This window comes from Pleurodeles waltl, chromosome 10 (genome assembly GCF_031143425.1).
Source record: "Pleurodeles waltl isolate 20211129_DDA chromosome 10, aPleWal1.hap1.20221129, whole genome shotgun sequence".
NCBI lineage: Eukaryota > Metazoa > Chordata > Amphibia > Caudata > Salamandridae > Pleurodeles > Pleurodeles waltl.
Window position 1 is genome coordinate 843,138,673 of NC_090449.1, and position 12,247 is coordinate 843,150,919.

The 12,247-nt window shown below is 44.7% G+C and overlaps 1 protein-coding gene across 1 annotated transcript in view; it reads right to left on the reverse strand.

The window, feature by feature from the left end:
* KLHL7 (kelch like family member 7) overlaps positions 1 to 12,247 on the reverse strand; it is a 247,515-nt gene that overhangs the window by 104,991 nt on the left and 130,277 nt on the right. The window lies entirely within an intron of this gene.

The window sequence follows — 12,247 nt, forward strand, 5'->3', positions numbered from 1 at the left end:
TTCAAGTGTTATTTCCAATTGAGAGCAGATAGAGATATGTTGTTTGGGGTCTCTGAACTCACAATTAAAAAATACATCTTTTAGGTGAAGTTGGTTTTTAAATTGTAAGTTTGAAAATGCCACTTTTAGAAAGTGGACATTTTCTTGTTTAACCATTCTGTACCTCTGCCTGTCTCTGGAATACACATCTGGGCCAGGATGACAGTTAGAATGTTTGTGAATTCACTTTAGACAGTCACACAAAGGGAGCCCGGGTGTGCCCTATATATCCTGATGGCCAATCACCAGGCTAATGGGTATCCCTGAGCTAGAGTGGTGGGAGGAGCTGACACTTTCACCTGAATAAGTTTGTGCCTGTCCTTATACAAAGCAGTCTCCAAACCCCTGGAGTGTTTTTGGGGCCAAGGCAGGAAACACAGGGTCTCATGCACTACACAGACTTCTCTTTGAAGTTTGCCTACTTCAAAGACAGGAAGGGGTATAATTACTGAATCTCTAACTCTACAATGTTAGAATCATTCTAGAGTGATGACATTCTGCCAGGAAGAAGAGCTGGATGCTGTAGGAGGAACTGCCACTCTGCATGTTGCTTTGCTATGTTGGCCTATTGCTTGCTGCTTCTGTTATGGGAGTGAAAGAAGTAGACTTTGCCTTCTACATCCTGCTTCCAAAGGTTCTCCAAGGGCTTTGACTGAGCTCGCCTCATGCTAAGAAGTCTCAGAAACATCAAAAACTTCATCTGCCAGCACCCAGCTTTGCTTGCTGAGAGTCCTGACTTGACAAATGATGCCAAATCCAGTTCATGGGCCCTTATGGGGAGGGGGGGGGGGGGACTTCTGATGTAACTAAGAAGAAACCAAGCATATCAACCCCAGAGTGACTTCGGAACCTGCGCTGCTGTCCAAATCCACATCAATTCCTGCACCGAAGCCATAGTCCCTGCAGAGAGCAAAGACTGTGACTGATGCCGCAGGACTGACATGAGCCTCCTATTTGGACAGGATGCAAACAAATGGCAACTAGAAACCCAATTTCTAACAAAGTACAAAGTAATACCACTGTATAAAGATAGTGTGCATATGTTTCACAAAAAGTGTGTTTGCAAAAAAAAAAAAAAAAAATTACTGAAATTGATGCAGCACGGAAAATTAATTGAAAAATTAAATGGAAGGAGAAATGAAAACCGAGAATGTCTTACTAGTGTTGCACTGAAGTGTACTACACTTTAGCTAGATGTGCACAAGTACAATGGCATTACTCACTATGCAATACAGCCAATGGCTAAAGTGGACTGACTCAATACTCACTGCTGGGATGGGTAGAAGTAAAATGTTAAAGACACTTGAACAGTCTAATCAACAAAGAGATCACTGAAATGACTTGTGTGTGTGTGTGTGTATATATGTATATATATATATATGCATTTTTATTATGAACTTTATGGAAAACATGAGGCTGGTGAGACAGCTCAAAGCTCTAGGCCAGACCTAACAATACTGCAGAGAGAAAGAAATAGTCTAAAGGTCTTCACACTCTGTTTAAGTAAAATATACAATTGTTGTAAAAGAAATACATGAAAAAAGGCAACATCGGTTAAGGTGATCAATTATTAAAGGAAAATTGCCAATCACAAGTGTCCACTGGAAGGATGCAGTGCACCCAGAAAGGTAAATCGTGAAGCCCAATCCCAGGATGCTTCTCAGAGGACTGAAGGGTTTAGTAATGAAAATGTCACTTACCCAGTGTACATCTGTTCGTGGCATCAGTCGCAGTAGATTTGCATGTTCTGCAATAGCTCGACATCTGGTGTTGGGCCGGAGTGTTACAAGTTGTTTTTCTTCGAAGAAGTCTTTCGAGTCACGGGACCGAGTGACTCCTCCTTTTGTCTCCATTGCGCATGGGCATCGACTCCATCTTCGATTGTTTTTCCCCCGCAGAGGGTGAGGTAGGAGTTGAATTGTAGTAATAGTGCCCATGCAATGGAGTGACTAAGTATGCACCTATTTAAGGTTGAGATGATACATATATAAATAATTGAAGGTAACTTCCAAACTGCTACAGGCTCCCGGGGAGGCGGGTGGGCACATGCGAATCTACTGCGACTGATGCCACGAACAGATGTACACTGGGTAAGTGACATTTTCAGTTCGATGGCATCTGTCGCTGTAGATACGCATGTTCTGCATAGACTAGTAAGCAGTTATTTCCCCAAAAGCGGTGGATCAGCCTGTAGGAGTGGAAGTAGTCTGAAATAATGTCCTTAATACGGCTTGACCTACTGTGGCTTGTTGTGCGGATAACACGTCTACACAGTAGTGCTTGGTGAATGTGTGAGGCGTAGACCATGTGGCTGCCTTACATATTTCTTGCATTGGGATGTTTCCTAGAAAGGCCATGGTAGCACCTTTCTTTCTGGTTGAGTGTGCCCTTGGTGTAATGGGCAGCTGTCGTTTAGCTTTAAGGTAGCAGATTTGGATGCATTTAACTATCCATCTGGCTATACCTTGTTTTGAAATTGGGTTTCCTGCGTGAGGTTTTTGAAATGCAATAAAGAGTTGTTTAGTCTTTCTGATGTTTTTTGTTCTGTCAATGTAATACATTAATGCTCTTTTGACATCTAATGTATGTAGTGCCCTTTCAGCTACGGTATCTGGCTGTGGAAAGAACACTGGAAGTTCCACTGTTTGATTTAGATGGAACGGTGAAATAACCTTTGGCAAAAATTTAGGATTGGTCCTTAGGACGACTTTATTTTTGTGTAGTTGTATAAAAGGTTCCTGTATAGTAAACGCCTGAATCTCGCTTACCCTTCTTAGGGAAGTAATGGCGATGAGAAATGCCACCTTCCAGGTTAGGAACTGTATGTCGCAGGAGTGCATGGGTTCAAAAGGTGGACCCATAAGTCTAGTTAGGACAACATTTAGGTTCCATGAAGGAACAGGTAGTGTTCTTGGTGGTATAATTCTCCTAAGGCCCTCCATGAATGCTTTAATGACTGGTATTTTATATAGGGAAGTTGAATAGGTAGTTTGCAGGTATGCAGATATTGCTGCAAGGTGAATCTTAATGGAAGAGAAAGCTAGGTTAGATTTTTGTAAGTGAAGCAAGTAACCCACTACATGTTCTGGAGTTGTGTGTAATGGTTGTATTTGATTAATATGGCAGTAGCAAACAAACCTCTTCCATTTACTTGCATAGCAGTGCCTGGTGGATGGCCTTCTTGCTTGTTTTATGACTTCCATACATTCTTGGGTAAGTTGTAAGTGCCCGAATTCTAGGATTTCAGGAGCCAGATTGCTAGATTCAGCGATGCTGGATCTGGGTGTCTGATCTTTTGGTTGTGCTGTGTCAACAGATCTGGCCTGTTGGGCAATTTGATGCAGGGTACCACTGATAGGTCTAGCAGCGTTGTGTACCAGGGTTGCCTTGCCCAAGTTGGTGCTATCAATATGAGTTTGAGTTTGCTTTGACTGAGTTTGTTTACCAGGTAAGGAAGGAGAGGGAGAGGAGGAAAAGCGTAAGCAAATATCCCTGACCAGTTCATCCATAGGGCATTGCCTTGGGATTGTTTGTGTGGGTATCTGGATGCGAAGTTTTGGCATTTTGCGTTCTCCCTTGTCGCAAACAAGTCTATCTGAGGTGTTCCCCAGAGTTTCAAATAAGTGTTCAGAATTTGGGGGTGAATTTCCCATTCGTGGACCTGTTGGTGATCTCGAGAGAGATTGTCTGCGAGTTGATTTTGTATCCCTGGTATAAACTGTGCAATTAGGCGAATTTGGTTGTGAATTGCCCAATGCCAAATTTTTTGTGCTAGCAGGCTTAACTGCGTGGAGTGCGTCCCCCCCTGCTTGTTTAGATAATACATTGTTGTCATGTTGTCTGTTTTGACGAGAATGTATTTGTGAACTATTATTGGTTGGAAAGCTTTTAGTGCTTGAAAAACTGCTAGAAGTTCTAGGTGATTGATATGCAGTTTTGTTTGATGTACGTTCCATTGTCCTTGTATGCTGTGTTGATCGAGGTGTGCTCCCCACCCTGTCATGGAAGCATCTGTTGTTATTACGTATTGTGGCACTGGGTCTTGGAAAGGCCGCCCCTTGTTTAAATTTATGTTGTTCCACCACAGAAGCGAGAGGTAAGTTTGGCGGTCTATTAACACCAGATCTAGAAGGTGACCCTGTGCTTGAGACCACTGTGACGCTAGGCATTGTTGTAAGGGCCTCATGTGCAGTCTTGCGTTTGGGACAATGGCTATGCATGATGACATCATGCCTAGGAGTTGTAATACCATCTTTGCTTGTATCTTTTGTGTTGGATACATGCGTTGTATGATGGTGTTGAAATTTTGAATTCTTTGTGGACTTGGAGTGGCTACTCCTTTTGATGTGTCTATTATGGCTCCCAGGTATTGTTGTACCTTGCGTGGCAGAATTTTGGATTTTGTGAAATTGACGGTGAACCCTAGTTTGAAGAGGGTTTGTATGATATGATTTGTGTGATTTGAGCACTCTATTAACGAATGGGCCTTGATTAGCCAGTCGTCTAGATATGGGAACACATGTATCTGCTGCCTTCTTATGTGTGCTGCGACTACCGCTAGACATTTGGTAAAGACTCTTGGTGCGGTTGTTAATCCGAAAGGCAGTACCTTGAATTGGTAATGTATTCCTTTGAATACAAACCTTAGGTATTTCCTGTGCGATGGGTGTATTGGTATATGGAAATAAGCATCCTTGAGGTCTAAAGTTGCCATGTAGTCGTGCAGTTTTAGCAATGGCAATACTTCTTGTAGTGTGACCATGTGGAAGTGGTCTGATTTGATGAAAGTGTTCACTACTCTGAGGTCTAGGATTGGTCTCAGTGTTTTGTCCTTCTTTGGTATCAGAAAGTACAGTGAGTAAACTCCTGTGTTTATTTGTGTGTTTGGCACTAATTCGATTGCATTCTTTTGCAATAGTGCCTGCACTTCTATCTCCAGGAGATTGGAATGGTGTGTTGTTAAATTTTGTGCTTTTGGTGGTATGTTTGGAGGGAATTGTAGAAATTCTATGCAATAACCATGTTGGATAATTGCTAGAACCCAAGTGTCTGTAGTGATTTCCTCCCATGCTTTGTAATAATGACCTATTCTTCCCCCCACTGGTGTTGTGTGGAGGGGGTGAGTGACCTGTGAGTCACTGTTTAGTAGTAGGGGCTTTGGGGCTTTGAAATCTTCCTCTATTTCTAGGGAATTGCCCTCCTCTATATTGTCCCCGAAAACCTCCTCTATACTGTCCCTGGTAACTGGACGGTGTGGCTTGTGAGGTGCTGGCTTGTGTGCTCTGACCCCGAAACCCCCCTCGAAAGGGTGTTTTACGGAATGTGCTGTAATTCCCTCTGCTCTGCGGGGAGTAGAGTGCGCCCATGGCTTTGGCAGTGTCCGTATCTTTTTTGAGTTTCTCAATCGCTGTGTCCACTTCTGGACCGAACAGTTGTTTTTCATTAAAAGGCATATTGAGAACTGCTTGTTGAATCTCTGGTTTAAATCCAGACGTTCGGAGCCATGCATGCCTTCTGATAGTTACAGACGTATTAATTGTCCGTGCAGCTGTATCTGCAGCGTCCATGGAGGAGCGGATCTGGTTGTTGGAAATGGTCTGTCCTTCCTCGACCACTTGCTTTGCCCTATTTTGTAAGTCCTTGGGCAGATGTTCAATGAGATGTTGCATCTCGTCCCAGTGGGCTCTGTCATAGCGCGCAAGTAGTGCCTGGGAGTTCGCGATGCGCCACTGGTTTGCAGCTTGTGCTGCGACTCTCTTACCAGCTGCATCAAACTTGCGGCTTTCTTTATCTGGGGGTGGTGCATCTCCAGATGTGTGGGAGTTGGCCCTTTTCCTAGCTGCTCCTACAACAACAGAGTCTGGTGGCAGCTGTGTAGTGATGAAAACCGGGTCCGTAGGAGGCGGCTTATACTTTTTTTCCACCCTTGGTGTGATTGCCCTACTTTTGACCGGCTCCTTAAATAGGTCTTTTGCGTGCCGGAGCATACCAGGGAGCATAGGCAGGCTTTGGTATGAGCTGTGGGTGGAGGAGAGTGTGTTGAACAAGAAATCATCCTCGACCTGTTCTGAGTGGAGGCTTACATTGTGATATTGTGCTGCTCTAGCCACCACCTGAGAGTACGCGGTGCTGTCTTCTGGTGGAGATGGCTTTGTAGGGTATGCCTCCGGGCTGTTATCTGACACTGGGGCGTCGTATAGGTCCCATGCGTCCTGATCTTGGTCACCCTGGCTCATGGTGGTGTGAGCTGGGGAGTGTGATGGAGTTTGTGCTGGTGAAACGTCAATCACGGGCGGAGGAGAGGGTGGTGGTGTAACTCTTTTCACCACTTTTGGTTGTGGTGTTTGTTCCGTCTGGAACTCCAACCTCCTCTTTCTCCTAATGGGGGGAAGGGTGCTTATTTTTCCTGTCCCCTGCTGAATGAAGATACGCTTTTGCGTATGGTCCACATCAGTTGCTTGTAGCTCTTCCTCAAACCTATGCTTCTGCATTTGGGAGGTTAGCGAGTGCTCTTCTGTATAAGAGCCTGAAGCTGGGTCGCTTGCAGTTTGTTTCGGCATCGAAACTTTGTCTGCGTGTTTTTTCGGCTCCGAGGTGACTTTTTTCCTTTTCGGGGCCGAAACCTCTCGGCGTCGATCTGTTTCGGTGCCGCTGTCTCGGCGTCGAGCCGTGTCCACACCGGCATCTCGGTGTCGAGGCTTGTCTCTAGCACTTTCTCGGTCCCGAGAAGGCTGCGTGCCGGTGTCTCGACCGGAGTCGGACGATCTCGGCACTGTTTGGGCCTTTTTCGGTGCCGACGGTCGGTCACCGAATTTATGGGTCGAGCCATGGCCTGGTGGCAGTGGCGTCCCCTGGGCCTTGTAAATGTTTCTCTGTGTGGTTTTCGACGTCTTACTCACGGTTTGTGTATCGTCGAATCCTTCGGAGTCTGAGTCTTGGATCGAGAAGGTACCTTCCTCTTCCTGTTCCTCGAACTCCCGTTGGGCTGTCGGTGCGGACGCCATCTGAAGTCTTCTGGCTCGACGGTCTCGGAGTGTTTTTCGGGACCGGAACGCACGACAGGCCTCGCAGGTGTCTTCGCTGTGCTCAGGTGACAGGCACAGGTTGCAGACCAAGTGTTGGTCTGTGTAGGGGTATTTATTGTGGCATTTGGGGCAGAAACGAAACGGGGTCCGTTCCATCGGCGTTCTTCAGCACGCGGTCGGGCCGACCAGGCCCCGACGGAGGATCGAAAAACTACCCCGAAGGGCACCGGAGCTCTTCGATCTTCGATGCGGTGTTGAATGTAAGTACGCCGATCCCGAACGCAACAATACCGACGAAAATCTTCCGAAATTAGCTAATTTTCCGTTCCGAAACTCGGAGCGACAGGAACACGTCCGAACCCGATGGCGGAAAAAAAACAATCGAAGATGGAGTCGACGCCCATGCGCAATGGAGACAAAAGGAGGAGTCACTCGGTCCCGTGACTCGAAAGACTTCTTCGAAGAAAAACAACTTGTAACACTCCGGCCCAACACCAGATGGCGAGCTATTGCAGAACATGCGTATCTACAGCGACAGATGCCATCGAACAGACAGTTATCAGACACAACTGGTTACTCATTCATGGGAATTTTGCTGATGTTGGCAAACTCTTCCTCCAGAAATGCTTATAGTTCTCCACCCTTTGTAATGACAAGTAACGTCTAGACATATGAAAAATGTATACCGTTTAAAAACATAAGAGGGACGATCTCCATGTCTGTTGTAAATATTTCCACATTTCTTCCAGCAGCAAACCAGCGATCTGACGTTCTCTAGACTAATTTGCAAGCACTTTTGGACCTGTTCCTCATGCCAATCACTGACAAGTCACTACAGCTTCTTTAAGTGCAAAGGTCCCTCATCAGTGGCTCTTGTCCCCAGAACCTTATCTGACCCTGAAAGACTAGCAGGGAAGTGATTCTGTTGAGAGGCTTACTGGAACGGGCATTGCTTAGTCATACAGAAGTGAAGTCAGCCATTTCTATCAGGCTCTAGTCCATTTCCAAGAGTGAAGTCTTAGAGCTTTTATTCTCTAAATACTCATTAAAACGCAACTGAGGCGCTCATTGTGTTAGTTTTGGCAAAGCGCAGGGTGCCTATTTAGTTTATGTCCCTGGGGGCCCCTATATTACATATGTGGGCCAGAGATACTACTTAGTGGCAGCTGGCAGAGGAAAGGTGTATGCGGAAGGTCAGGACAGATAAAAAAAAAATGTATAGAGGAGGATTACCGGGCATGGGTCACAATGATACAGGAGCTGGTCACACCAACAGATGAGGGGACCGCATTGACCTCATTGGCTGAGCCTACACAAACACTAGGGGTGTCCCTGGGAGGGACCAAAGTGAGTTTGAAGGAGCATCTGAGACTGACAATATTACGGGAGTCAAGGCTGGCCTGACTGAGCTTCCAGCCAACCTACTGTCCTTGCCCCCAATAATGAAATGCAGGTATGAGTGTCTCTTGTTCTGTAACACAGCTGATAGTAATATATGTCTGTTCTGATTATTACTAGTATTTGTATCATGATAGTTGGTTGTATCTAAAAAAATGAAAATAAACATATTTAAAAAAATGCCACCGAAGTGTACTCTAGTCAAATATTAAACCAATGGGATTACTGACAGAATATCGAAAACACAAATATTGTGTGAACAGAATATCATGTCAAAAATATAGAGGATTAAAATATTGAGAAGGTAAGGGCAAAGAGGTAAGTAAACATTTACTATTCTTTACTCCACATCTATGTACCCTGAAGATATGTATATTGTAAGGGTACATTTATGTGGAATGATATATAGTAAACCTTTACTTACCTATAGAAACTTACCTTCATAATATTTTTGTCCTCAATATTTCTGAGATTATATTTTGAACCACGATATTTGTGTTTTTGTTGTTCTGTCTAAATACCAACCCAGTGCCTTTGGTCAATCCCACCACCCACCACTTAATTATTATGTAGATCCTGTCAGAGACTAGATCTTTAATCAGAGTAATTTGTAAGGGCTTAATCAAATATGGATGAATCTTTATATATGGATAAGATGTTTGTTTTCTAAGAACCACACACCTTGCATGCCAGCTCAGCTAATTCCAAACACATTCTGAACCAATCTGGGGTGTCTCCCACCGAGGCAACATAGGGGCAAGTTGTTAGATTCAATGCTACTCTTAGCCAAGGGACTTTGGATATTATTGCCTGAATACACATCTATTATTCATGGCAAAAATGGTAAGGGACGGGGATTTCTGCACTTCCTATCAACATGTAACATGCGTACAGCCACTTAATGAGACTTAGGAAAGCATTATTTACATTTAATGCACAACAAAAGGAATTAAGGCAAACTTCCTTTGGTTATCATCCTGCCTCCCTCCCTTTCAACTGCTACCAAATTCTCAACAGTGAAAATGAAAACAAGTTACTTACCTGTATCTACAGTTATCCAGTATTGGTATCTTTCATAAATTCACATGCTTGAATCATCCCCGAAGTGGGAGTCCCACAGTACATAAAATAGCAATAATTAACAAATAAAACTTTTTTGCCATAGGCTATAATGGAAACAGTAATTGCTCATATAGCCTATCCATGTCCTTTGGTGAAAAGGACCCAAACCTGCCTGCTGACCAATCAGGCACCAGCACCCTCTAGAACATTCTCCAGAGAAGCTCCTTCTCTCAGATTTTCCAGCACGAGAGTGAAAGATTATAACCTGAGAGGAAATGCGAGCGTCAAAGGGGAGGAGGGTGGGTCGCATGTGAATTTATGAAAGATACCAATACTGGATAACTGTAGTTACAGGTAAGTAACTTGTTTTCTTATCCAGTATTGGATCTTTCATAAATTCACATGCTTGAATATGAGCAGTACTGTTGATAAACATTATACCCGCAGTGGATGGAGGGTGAGAGCAAGAAAATCCTTTATACCCAATATAAAATGGTTAGCTCATAAATCTTGCATTATGAACTTCAGAGAAATATAGATGCTTCTAAGCACATGTACACATATACTGAACGTTTGTGTTATAAATACATATATTCATATAAACTAAATATATATACTTATATAGAAGCATATCAGAGTACATATAATGGAAATCACGGTTATTTCCATATCAAACCATTTCTATATAAAACACAAGGAAAGGTCTCGCTTTAATGAAAGAGATGGCATAGAACAGCTTGTCCTACTAGAGAGTCGGTTCTCTGTGATGACTCCAAACAATAGTGCTGCGTAAAGGAGTGCGTAGTTTTCCATGTCGCAGCTTGACATATATCTTATCCAGGGCAATACCCTGAAACAAAGCAGCCGATGTGGAGACTGCTCTTGTGGAGTGGGCTCTCGGGCGCCTAGTCAACGGTCTTCCTGCCTTGGTGTGACAGAATTGGATTGTCGAGGAAATCCACCAGGCTATAGTGGCCTTGGTGACTCCTGCTCCCTGTCATCCAATAGAATAAGATACCAAGAGTTGATCAGATTTTCTGATTTGTTTGGTACTTTGAAGATAAAATTTGAGGCATCGTTTGATGTATAAAGAGTGTAGATTTTTTTCTGCGGTTGTAGTTGGGTTTGGAAAAAAGGTTCGTAGTATCACGGGCTCATTGAGATGGAATGAAGATGGCACCTTGGGAATGTATTTGGGGTTGGTTCTGAGCATAACAAAGTCATCAGAAAAAAACAAAAAGGGTTCTTTAGTAGTGAACGCCTGTATACCACTGACTCTCCTGGTAGAAGTGAGAGCAAGCAGGGTTGCCACTTTCCATGTGATGTACTTGAGTTCCGCCCTGTGAATGGGTTTGAAAGGAGCTTTCACGAGCTGAGACAGGACTATATTAAGGTGCCACTCTGGAGGAGGTAACCGCACCGAAGGGAAAGTGCGGAAAAGTCCTTTCATAAACTGCTTAATGATTCAGGATGAGCCGATTGAGGGCATCTCAGCCGATCGCCTATAGGAGGCTATAGCTGCTAGGTGAATCTTGACTGATGCATGGCAAAGACCAGCCTTGGAGAGTGAGAGAAGGTAAGAAAGAATTTGTTCAGGGTTAATTTGTAATGGGTGGAAGTTGTTCTAAGAGCACCAAACACAAAATCTCTTCCACTTAAGTTTGTACGTCTTATTTGTGCTCTCTGCTCGTGCCCTAGATAATATCAGTCTACATTTCTGATACATATTCATATCGTGAAACTCTGTACTCAGGAGCCAAGCATGCAATTGCAGCGAAGCTGGGTCGGGATGAAGGATGAGACCCTGATTCTTTGTGAGAAGGTTGTGGTTGCGATGAAGGCGGACTGGATTGGCCACGGACCGGAGTAGGAGCTCGGTGTACCAGTACTGTCTGGGCCATCTGGGGGCTATGAGAATGATCCTGCAGCATTCGGACTTCATTTTCCTGAGGAGCCTGGGAATCAGAGGGATTGGGGGGGGGGCGGGGAGGGGGGAAGCTTAGGCAAAGATCCCGGACCATCTCATCAAAATCCAGGGAGTGGGTATCGACTGGCGTAGAACTGGCATTTGGCGTTCAGGTTGGTGGCAAACAAGTCTAGGATCCGCTGACCCCATCGTTGGAAGATGCCGTTGAATATGTTCTGGTTGAGTTTCCACTCGTGGCAGTTGTCGTCTGTCCTGCTGAGAGAGTCCGCGAGGGCCTTGTTGACCCCTGGCAGGTGCCCCACACTGAGGCGAACATTGTGCAGTGTGAGCCAGTCCCAAAGAGACTGAGCTTCCCTTGAGAGGGAGAGGGCTCTTGTTCCTCCCTGCTTGTTGATGTAAAAGATACTTGTTGTGCTGTCTGTCCTGACCAACACTGAGGATCCTGCGATGCGTGGAAGAAAAGCTTTGAGCGTGAGATGGATCACCTTCAGTTCTAGCAGGTTTATGTGCATTCCTTTCTGGAGATTGGACCATCTGCCCTGAATGGCATGTCTTGCAAATGGCCTACCCAGCCTTCCAAGGAAGCGTCTGTGGTGATGACAAAGTCTGTTATTGGTGCTAGAAACGTAAGACCTTGGGAGAGGTGGTTGGTCTGAGACCACCACTTCAACGCCTGCTGAATTTTTGGTGTGATAGTTATTAAGTCATCGAAGGACCCTTGCGACTGGGTCCATTGGAGTTGTAGTTCTTCTTGCAATGGTCTCATTCTCAGCCTTTCTAGTCGAACTAGGACGAT